This window comes from Brassica rapa, chromosome A08 (genome assembly GCF_000309985.2).
Source record: "Brassica rapa cultivar Chiifu-401-42 chromosome A08, CAAS_Brap_v3.01, whole genome shotgun sequence".
Classification (NCBI taxonomy): domain Eukaryota; kingdom Viridiplantae; phylum Streptophyta; class Magnoliopsida; order Brassicales; family Brassicaceae; genus Brassica; species Brassica rapa.
In genome coordinates, this window is record NC_024802.2 from 10,889,123 (window position 1) to 10,898,921 (window position 9,799).

Sequence of the window (9,799 nt, forward strand, 5' to 3'; positions counted from 1 at the left end):
TCCGATTCATTTCAGAGATTAAATTCATTGTTTACTAGATTTTCAGTTAGGAAATCTAAAAGTCAATTTGTTTTGCAAAGACAAAGTGATACGCCATCAACCCTGACTACCAAACATGCGTTGTTTTACTTTCCAATGTTAGACCCATAGAAGATTAGAGTAATTTGAATGATCCAGAGCCAATACTCTCGATTGATGTGAAAATGTAGGTACATGTGGTGGTTGTGGTGATGATTCGGAGCCCCTGAACTCATGTACTTTTTGTGTGATACTATATATTTTTAGTCATATGAAAAGTTCTTAAACGTATTATCGAAAACGAAAAAGCTTGCTAGAGCAACTTGAAAATTTCTAAACTAAATTAAAATAACCCCAAAGTGTTGCACGCTGCCTCTGTCTTTTTGTTACCTTTAACAGAAGAGAATACATTTGATTCTATCTTAAATAATCTCTATATGTAATAACATATCTCTGTATATAAATAAGCTCAGTCCACCAAAAATTAGAGCGACTTTTTTTTTCTTTGCAGGCTTTCAGTTCCAAATAAAGAAACATTTTATTTTTAAAGGTAATTATATTGTTCCAGTTATAAATAAATTTATTCATATTTGCCTTCAGATCCAACTTTCGTTCCCTCTTTCGAATTTTTTTAAGTACCAGCAAAGTTTGGTTAATTCTTTCCCCCTCTATATATTTGTACCTCCACTCCTCTTACATCTCCACAAATCCTTGACAAAGAATAATTCTTCGGTTTCATTTTCCTCCCATCCAAATAAAATTACATACATATGTTTATTATGTTCCCTTTAAAACCGACGCATAAGCCATCCAACATTCATATTTAGAAGTCTTGTATACGTAACGTATGGAATAATAGTCGTGCCTGGCTCCCTGTATACCACAAGCAAACACCGATCTCTTATGAAATCGATCGCTAGTGGTGTATAGAGTAGTCAAGCATGACCAAAGCTTTTCTTGATATATAAGTACTTTGTCTTTGTAACGCATAATGTCTATAAAATTTCTGGTATATGTATACATGAATTATGTTTAGAAATTTCTGTTTTTTTTCATATGCATCTTCATTATTTTCTTAGCGTCCTTTATTTATTAATGTTTTATTTGGTATTAAGCAGGTATTAATGATATTACATTTCTAAGTGTAATGTAATGAAATCATAATTCAACTATTATATCCATATATTGTTTTTTCTATCTTTATGTTGAAAAATATAGGTGTCTCTATCTATCAGTGATTCCTGATCATGTATGTTTAATCACTAAACTTCTTACAAGTTGTAATTTATCATACTTATGCTGTCTCGCTAACTGTTCAATTTCTCTATTCACTTTAACAAAATCTTGCAATGATAGCTTTGCAAGGTGTGTACATGGATAGGACCTGCCAGCTATCCAAGAGGGTTAAGCTTTAGATTGAGGTAGAGGTTCTTCACAGAGTGGAAGTCTCTCTTTTTTTTTTTTTTTTTTTTTTTGAATATAATGTTAAATTTATTCAAAGAAAATGCTTTTGTACATCATGTGTAACGTTTGTGTTCTAAACTGAAAGAGATAAACTTTTCCTAAAGCATATTATTCTTGAGAAGCAAACCAGAGCTGCAGAAGAGCTTCAAGTCTGTTGTTTCCCATAGCGTCGATGGATAGGCATTTGTTCTTCACTTGGCGATCAACAAATCTGACCAGCAGTGCAGTAGGCATGGGGTTTGAGCCATGACGTCTTTCATTCCTTTCCCTCCAGAGAGTGTGAATGGTTGCTTGGAAAACAAATCGCACCAGAAATCTGACCCTGCAATCGAGAGTGTTGTTGACTAGCAAAAGAATCAAACTATCCCAATCAGCACTGAAGTGTGAACCAAGAAGTCCGCGTGTTAACTTGGTCCATGCTGCCATAGTATATGCGCACTCGAAGAATAGATGGTTGCGGGTTTCCACACTATGTTGACAGAATATACAAGCTGGATCAATGCTTGAATTCCATGTGTGCATACGATCCCCGGTTGTTAACCTGTTGTGCAGAGCTAGCCATGTACAGAAAGCGTACTTAGGTGTTGCATGCTGAAACCAAACCCCTGTGTGCCAGTAAACTGTCTGAGAGGCTTGTCGAGTGAGTTGCCATGTTTTCTTTGTGTTGAACAAGTTCTTGTAGGTCCCTTGTTTCTGTTGCCACAAAGGAATATCCTCTGCATCAACAGCCTTTAAACGCTGGTTCTCCAAGGTTACCTCAATCTGATTGAACACATCCACTCGATGATTCCTCTTGCGCCTGCTAAAAGCAGAGGCCACTGATTCCATTGCTCTGATACCCATATCGATACACCCCCTGGGCCCGACTACATCAAAGAGGCACCCCATATCCGACCAGACATCATGCCAGAAGGACGTTGATTTACCATTCCTAACCTCCATTCTGTGGAAAACCTTGGCCTTGTCTCTATATTTCAACAGTTTACGCCATATCCATGAACCTAAAGATGTATTCTCTTTAATAGACCAGAAGTTACCATTGCGTAGCAGATAGGTATGAACCCATTTAACCCATAGGGACGCCTGCTGGGATGTTAGACGCCATATGAGCTTCAAACTGCTTACCATGTTGGCCTCTTTCAAGGGACGAAGCCCCAACCCTCCCTCTCGTTTAGGGAGGCACACTATATCCCAAGAAATTTTTGCTTTTTTCGAGCTTAGCGTAGGGCCTGACCACAGGAAAGCAGAGCAGATGCTGTTAACTTCTTTAATGCACTTTCCCGGTAAGATAAAAGATGACATCCAGAAATTTGCAATGCTCATAAGAACCGAAGCAATTAGTTGGAGTCGCCCGGCCATTGATAGGAAGCGGTTTGTCCAATGGCTAATGCGTCTTCTGATTTGCTCTATAAGAGGCTGGTAGTCCTGTATGGCTGGAAGTCTCTCTTTTGCCTAGTGGGTTTGAAAGATAACGCATCAGTATGTTGTCTTTTCTTGTGCAACAAAAGAATATAGAACAACACATCAGTTTGCATTAAAACAAAAAAAGAACACCACATCCACATCTGTCTCACCTCACCTTCTCATGCATTTGTTCCTCTCAGATTTGTCAAATTTTTAAATTTTAAAGTGTTTTTTTTCCCTCAAATCATCGACATTGATTAGACGATGTTTCAGGGTATATCTAACTTTGTAAACATAAGAATTAATGTTTTACTTTTGGATGACGTAAATAAAAACCTTTTTACATTGTAAATTAATTAATGATTACTGACAGATTTATGGGATGTAAAATGAATTAGTGGTAACTTGACGTACTAACCAGATTGAAAAACATCAGTCACCTGAGTTACCTCAAATGCTTCTCCAATTGTTGATGTTCCTTACCACAGCTTCTTCCTCGCTACATTCATCGATTTGTTTCCTGATGTATGTCACTGTCCGGTATGAGAAGTCATCTATCTTGTTTTGATCGTACTGTTTCAGTGAGCATGATTATTTTCAAAGTGTAATGTGTTTGGTTTTGTGGCAGAGGCTGGGATTGCTCTTGGAGAGCTACAATCCTTGGTAGATCTTAATGATTTCATCTCAATGGCGACTATATTTCACATCGATGTACTCTCTGTGACTCCAACTCTAATTAGCCAGAAAAAGGCGTAGAAGAAGAAGATCAAAGGAAACATAAGACAACGCCCTTTTCTCATACATATGATGATAATGATGATGATGAAAAAAGCCTGTGTATATATCATTTAGAATGCTACGACCAATTTCAAAACCGAACATGTTCTCGACATGTTTGTAACTCAAAAATATACTTGAAAATACTACCAGTTGAGAAAAAAAGATACTACCAGTTTTGGACTTCCATTGTCTTGACAGTTCAAAGGTTCGATTTCCAAACATGCCTTTATAATGTGGGTTACTCACCTAGACCGACTTCCAATAAGGAGTACTGTACTTGCTAGCTAGATACTCAGAATCAAAATAAATTGTTGAATTTGTGACAATTATGCGAATCTAGAGATCATTAATTTATTCTTCTGATCTGAAGTGAGTGAATTCGGGGCTTCGCATTCAACACTTAAATGGCTTAATCTATTCGGCAGGGGTTGTATCTGACTTTATCCCATAAACTCTTGGAAGACTTGTTGGCCATGGAACTATACTCGGGATTTGTTATGTACGCAACACGAGGCTTCACAACACTGTCTCCTCAGTTCCACAACTAAATTGTAACATCGATATATGGTAGTGTATGTTGAATTGACTTGGACAAGTATGTCAGCAAAGTAAATTTATTTCTTTTGGTCAATTAAGTTAACCATTGAGTTGGATTAGTGGAAGAATAGATGGCCTATTGAAAAATGATTCTTGATATTGTATGAATGGGGGTAAAACATGAAAAATATGTGGTGTTTGTAGAATTAATAGCAAGTCTTTCGAGTATTCTAAAAATTAATTAATACTGACCATTGGCTATGTGATAAGCCTACAGGGCAAGTGCACGGATGTAGAAACCACTAACAGAAGCGGTTGGAGTGTTACATGAATATTTAAAGGAAATTAATCCACATAACCATAAAAAACATAAATTCACTAATTATCAAAAATCTTTCCCTCCTTCTACTTTCTTTTCCTATCTCTCTATCCTCTCTCTCTGCAAATCAAATTTTCCCTTTCTTTAGGTTATTTTACAAATAAACTCAATATTTAATCCATGATGCAGTTTTTGCCGAAATTAACCGCATTTTTTAATTGCAAAAATGGTTACGACACCTAATTCTCTAAACTTTTGATTATCTAAGCCGTGTTTTGTTTACATATTTTAGTAAGTCTTTACATACTTTTAAGAGGTGATATTCAAATTCACCTATATTTATTGGTGATTAGTTAGAAATATTAAAGGTTAGACAAATCTATATATATATAAAAGGGTTTGCTTCTCTCCTATGCTGCCACCTAGGATTCCAGCTAGAAAAGTCGTTTCCTAAAGATCTGACACGTGTCCATTGCCTTTAAACACACCGTTTCATTAAGTAATGTATTCAGGTTATTTCGGCTTCTTCTTTACGCATACATTTCAATGTGTACTTGGGCTAAGAAATCAGAAGGGTCTGTATTTAGAAGTACATGCAGCCCGAAAGCCCAATAAAGTGTATCCTAATTGTGTCGACAATAAAAAATGGAAATTTTAGGATCGGCCTCTACTTTGTTCTATGGCGTCTTCTTATCTTCCTCACTATCTCTGAAACCGCACGAGTTATGTGATTAATCATATTAATTCAATCAACCAGGACGGGGTCTTGAATGTGTGATTTACATCAGTGAGGCGGTGTATTGCGAGTATAAATTGGTCAGTATTTCTGCTCTCGAAATCATCATCTCTTATATATCTCTTTTAGTACATTTATATTCCGTGATATGGCTAATTTGAGAGTTTTTCTCCGAATTGAAGTCCGGCAGGTGTTCCTCTGTTGTCGAGGTTAAGTTGATGTGGTTCTGGAAGGCGTGGTGGGGAGATGTAAATGTAAGTTTATTCTTCAGATCTTGATTGTTGTGTATTCAAATAATTCCGGTGAGCTGCTTTCTGTTTATTGATACTGACTTCAATTGACCACCGTTTCAGGCTATTATTTTGCAAACCACCATTAAACTCTGACACTAAATGAATATCCGTAACTGAAGAATTTTTTTTCTAGGTGTTGAACATCAGAGAGGAGATTAACAATATAGTTCGGATTAAGAGTTATCAAAATTTTGATTTATGTGTCTCCAAACTAATAATTTGATTAATAAACAAATGGTTCTGTTTTCCAGGGAGAATCGTGTCTCAAGACGTTTCTCTTCGATGGTCTTGATGGACTTGAGGAAGGCCGCTTAAAGGCTTCCTCTTCGTATTCTCATGGTACAAGTGAACGGGCGATGATGAATCACTGGAGAGTCTGCATGACAGAGTTTAATTTCTAAAGTGAGTATTCTCTTTTCATATCTACAAACATCGACATTAGGATCTATAAATGTTTTATAATCTGTAATTCTTGATTATGAATTGGCTTCTGGTGTTAAAGGTTGGGAACGGATCTGAATTCTTAAGAGTATATCAACAAGGATTTGTATGTGTAACCCTTATTGAATCTTGAGCTATAGTCTATTGCTTTCTGACAAGTCTAGCCATAAAGACAATACCATTTTGATGTTATTCTTTTCATACTCATGTATGATATCATCAGGTGACTGGAGACATACACGAAGAAGTTGAGAGTTATAACCGCTTGCTTGACAAAGTGGTAGACTGGTAGTTCACAATGGAAGAAGACTCACGAGCCTGCACAGAAAACTGCTGTCGTTGTGACAATCCTATTGAAATTAGAGCCACATGTGTTCCCAATACAATCATGGATGAGATGGGTTTAGGTTGTTTCTCCATTTGGCTGAGTTTCCTCCCATTAAATATGTGCGGTAATTGATCTGAAATTATGTGAACTTTACAGGAACATTGGAGAAAACGAGCGCTCTGGCTGATGTCATATAAGTTCCTGGAGGCACTTGCTGTTATTTTTAGAAAATATTTAATAAATTTGTTATGTAATATTGGAATCTTTTGATTGTTCCATTACTTATTTATTGTTAATAAAATGACAAGTTTATAGAGGAACACATAATCCTATAAAAAAATATTTAATGAAATCATATATTTTACACCGTGCGAGTTCCAGCACTGGCTTATTTTTAAGTTTATATAAAAACACGTACAAATCACATAGATAAAATGTTGCTTAGTCACATATTTTACACCATGTGTGTTCCAGCACTTGCTTAGTCACAGATTTTTTTTTTTTTTTTTGGTAAAATGTTAAGCTTACCATTTTCTGAATATTTTACAATGTTGTTGTTAAACAACTTATTACAAAATAAAGAAACACACACACAACCACAACCCAGCTTAAAGAAAAGAGAAAGAGCCTCAAGGAGGCCTAATATATGATAAGTAAAATAGTAGCAGAGAGGTGGAAGAAGATCTTGCCGGGTACAATAAGAGGCGGTCACACATCATCCTGTCAAGGGATGAACTGATGACTGCTGCTGGCGTTGATGTAGCGGTGAACACTCGGGCATTGCGCTCCTTCCAGATGACGTACACTGCCGACTGAAAGTAGAGCTTCATGACTGAGGAGGCAAGAGCAATTGATGAAGCACGAGGCTGATTGATCCAAGCTGCGACAGAGTGTGGATCCATAGGGGGATTTGACCAACAGAATGTTAATTTTCATGCATATATTTTATATGCACCTGATGTTTAAATAAACTCTCTTTCAAAAAAAATACATTGATTTAATTTAATTTAATTTTATGATTATAATTTTTAATTTTATTTATGAAATCAGTCATTGTAAAAATTATGTAATGTATGGCAATTAAGTTTTCCATTGAGTTAAATTATTTTATCTTAATGAAACCACATATATTCAAATATGGAATGAATATTTTTAAAAGACCAAAATATAATAATTTTGGATAATATCTTATTTGTTTATTTGTATTTATGTGTATTTTTATTTTATTTTAATTAAATTTTTTGTTTATAAGTTATTTAGCTTTGGTGTTATATATTTTTTGCGGTATATTTAACTTGGCCATGATATATATTTCTAAAATCCTAAAATCAACGATGTAGAATTTAATATTTAATCTTAAATGTGTTATTTATTTTTCGATTCACTTTTGTCAACTTTTCTTATAACTTCTTCTCAAAGATATATTCTATCACATATAATCCTTCCTAATCTAAAAATTTCTAAAAGATAAATACAAATCATTATCATACATATTTTTTGCAAATGCAAACCTGAAAACAAACTACAAAATCATATAAAAATAATAATCTAGATCACAAGTAAAGTATATCTCGCCCGTAGGGCGGGCCGACCCTAGTTTTTTATAATGTATAGTTTTTTATAAAAAAATAACCCACCTAGAAACAAATTGTGTCCAACTTTGTGCTTTTGTTTCAATAATATTAATTTTTTTTTAGAACTAAAAATGTATTTATATAACTAAGTTATAACAAAATACTACTATCTTATTACTTTTTTTTTATTAACCTAAAATATCTTGAATCGGAGAGTCGAAGGCCATCTTTATCCCACAAACCTCACTAAAGGGTTACGATTCATTGCATGAGAACACCATGAAATAAATTTGGTCGTGAACAAACCAATGTAGGATTTATTTACGAGTGAAATGATGACGACTCGACAACAATATAAACCTCACTTAGAGCATCTCCAACCCAATCTCAAATCTTCAAATTTTAAGGTTTTGTGTCATTTTAACACAACCTCAAAATTTTAAATTTTTTAAATTTTAAAGTTGTGAATAGTAAAATTTTAAATTTGAGATTTCACTATTTACAACCTCAAAACTATCTTTTATTTTTTTTGGTCCTTATAGTTATTTTTTTCATTAATATTAGTAACTTTTGTTAATGTCAAGGACTATAATGCAAATAAATAATTTTTTAAAGATTTTTTGAAGATTCATGATTGGAGTAATCAATCCTCAAATCCTCATTTTGAGGTTTTGCTTCTCTAAAAATGAAGTCTTGGGTTGGAAATGCTCTAAGAGCTAAACAGTAAACTACCAAACAATAATGGTTCTAAAAATTAATTAACTAACTAACCGCAAGTAGCTCAAAACTAGAAAATAATTAAGAAAGAAAATCCCTATGCTATATTGCTATAAGAACTTAATAACTATGCAATTAGGTGAAAAATTTAAGATATATATAATTCATCTTAGTATAGGAAATGCCTAACTCCTTAAATAGCCACAAGGGAAACTAAACGTAATTTATTTTTAAAATTGAATTGAATTAACTAGTTTATTTAACCATTCTTGCCTACAGTTCTTAAAATTTCTTGAAATTACAGATAGGGTCTCTGCAATTTACAGTTTTTTTTTCTTAACTTCTTTTCAAACTATATTTAGCATGAAAGTTGATACAATAGTCCATATAGATAATGAGTTGACGGGAGATGAGTTGATAAAATTAAATTATTGGTCTACCCTATTCTCTCTACTAATATCGTGGTTAATAAGTACACGGATGTTCATAGCTTCCATCATCTTCAAATGCATGTTTTCATTGTAACGTTTTTTCTTTTTATTCATCAGATTCTCTACAGTTCTTGAAAACTTCTAGATAAAACTCAAATGGCCAAGAAATCGTATCACCTCCGTCATCAGCAGGGCCGGCTCACGGGAGGAGACAAGCGGTACGATCGCGCCGGGTCGAAACCCGTGTCTCCCTGTATAATAATAATTAAGGGTCTAATCATTTTTTATAAATCTCTATTTTTATATATATAAAATTATAGATAAAATTGAAAAAGATCCAAAATTATTTAATATGTATATAGTTTTATTTTCATTACAAAATATACAAAATATTACTAATTAATTTTTTTTAAAAAAATAAACATTATCTATTTATAAATTTATATATTGGAAAGTAAAAAAAAAAATTTGCCCTAGAACTCTGATAGTATTGAGTCGGCCCTGGTCATCAACCGCGTAAATCTTCATCGACGCAGGCTTTCAGAGTGATCATTCTTCTACTCTTCTTCATTGTGATTCTTCTCGATCGGTTCTGTATCCTTTCACTACTTAGCACCAGCAGGTCCTCTTCAAGACCGATTGATTTGACCACAGTTGTACGGGATAGCGAGGAGAGGTTAGGATTTCTGTTTACTTATTTTACAAGTTATCTTCATTTCCTGGTTGAGTAATAGATTTGAATTTATCAAGCAGGGAG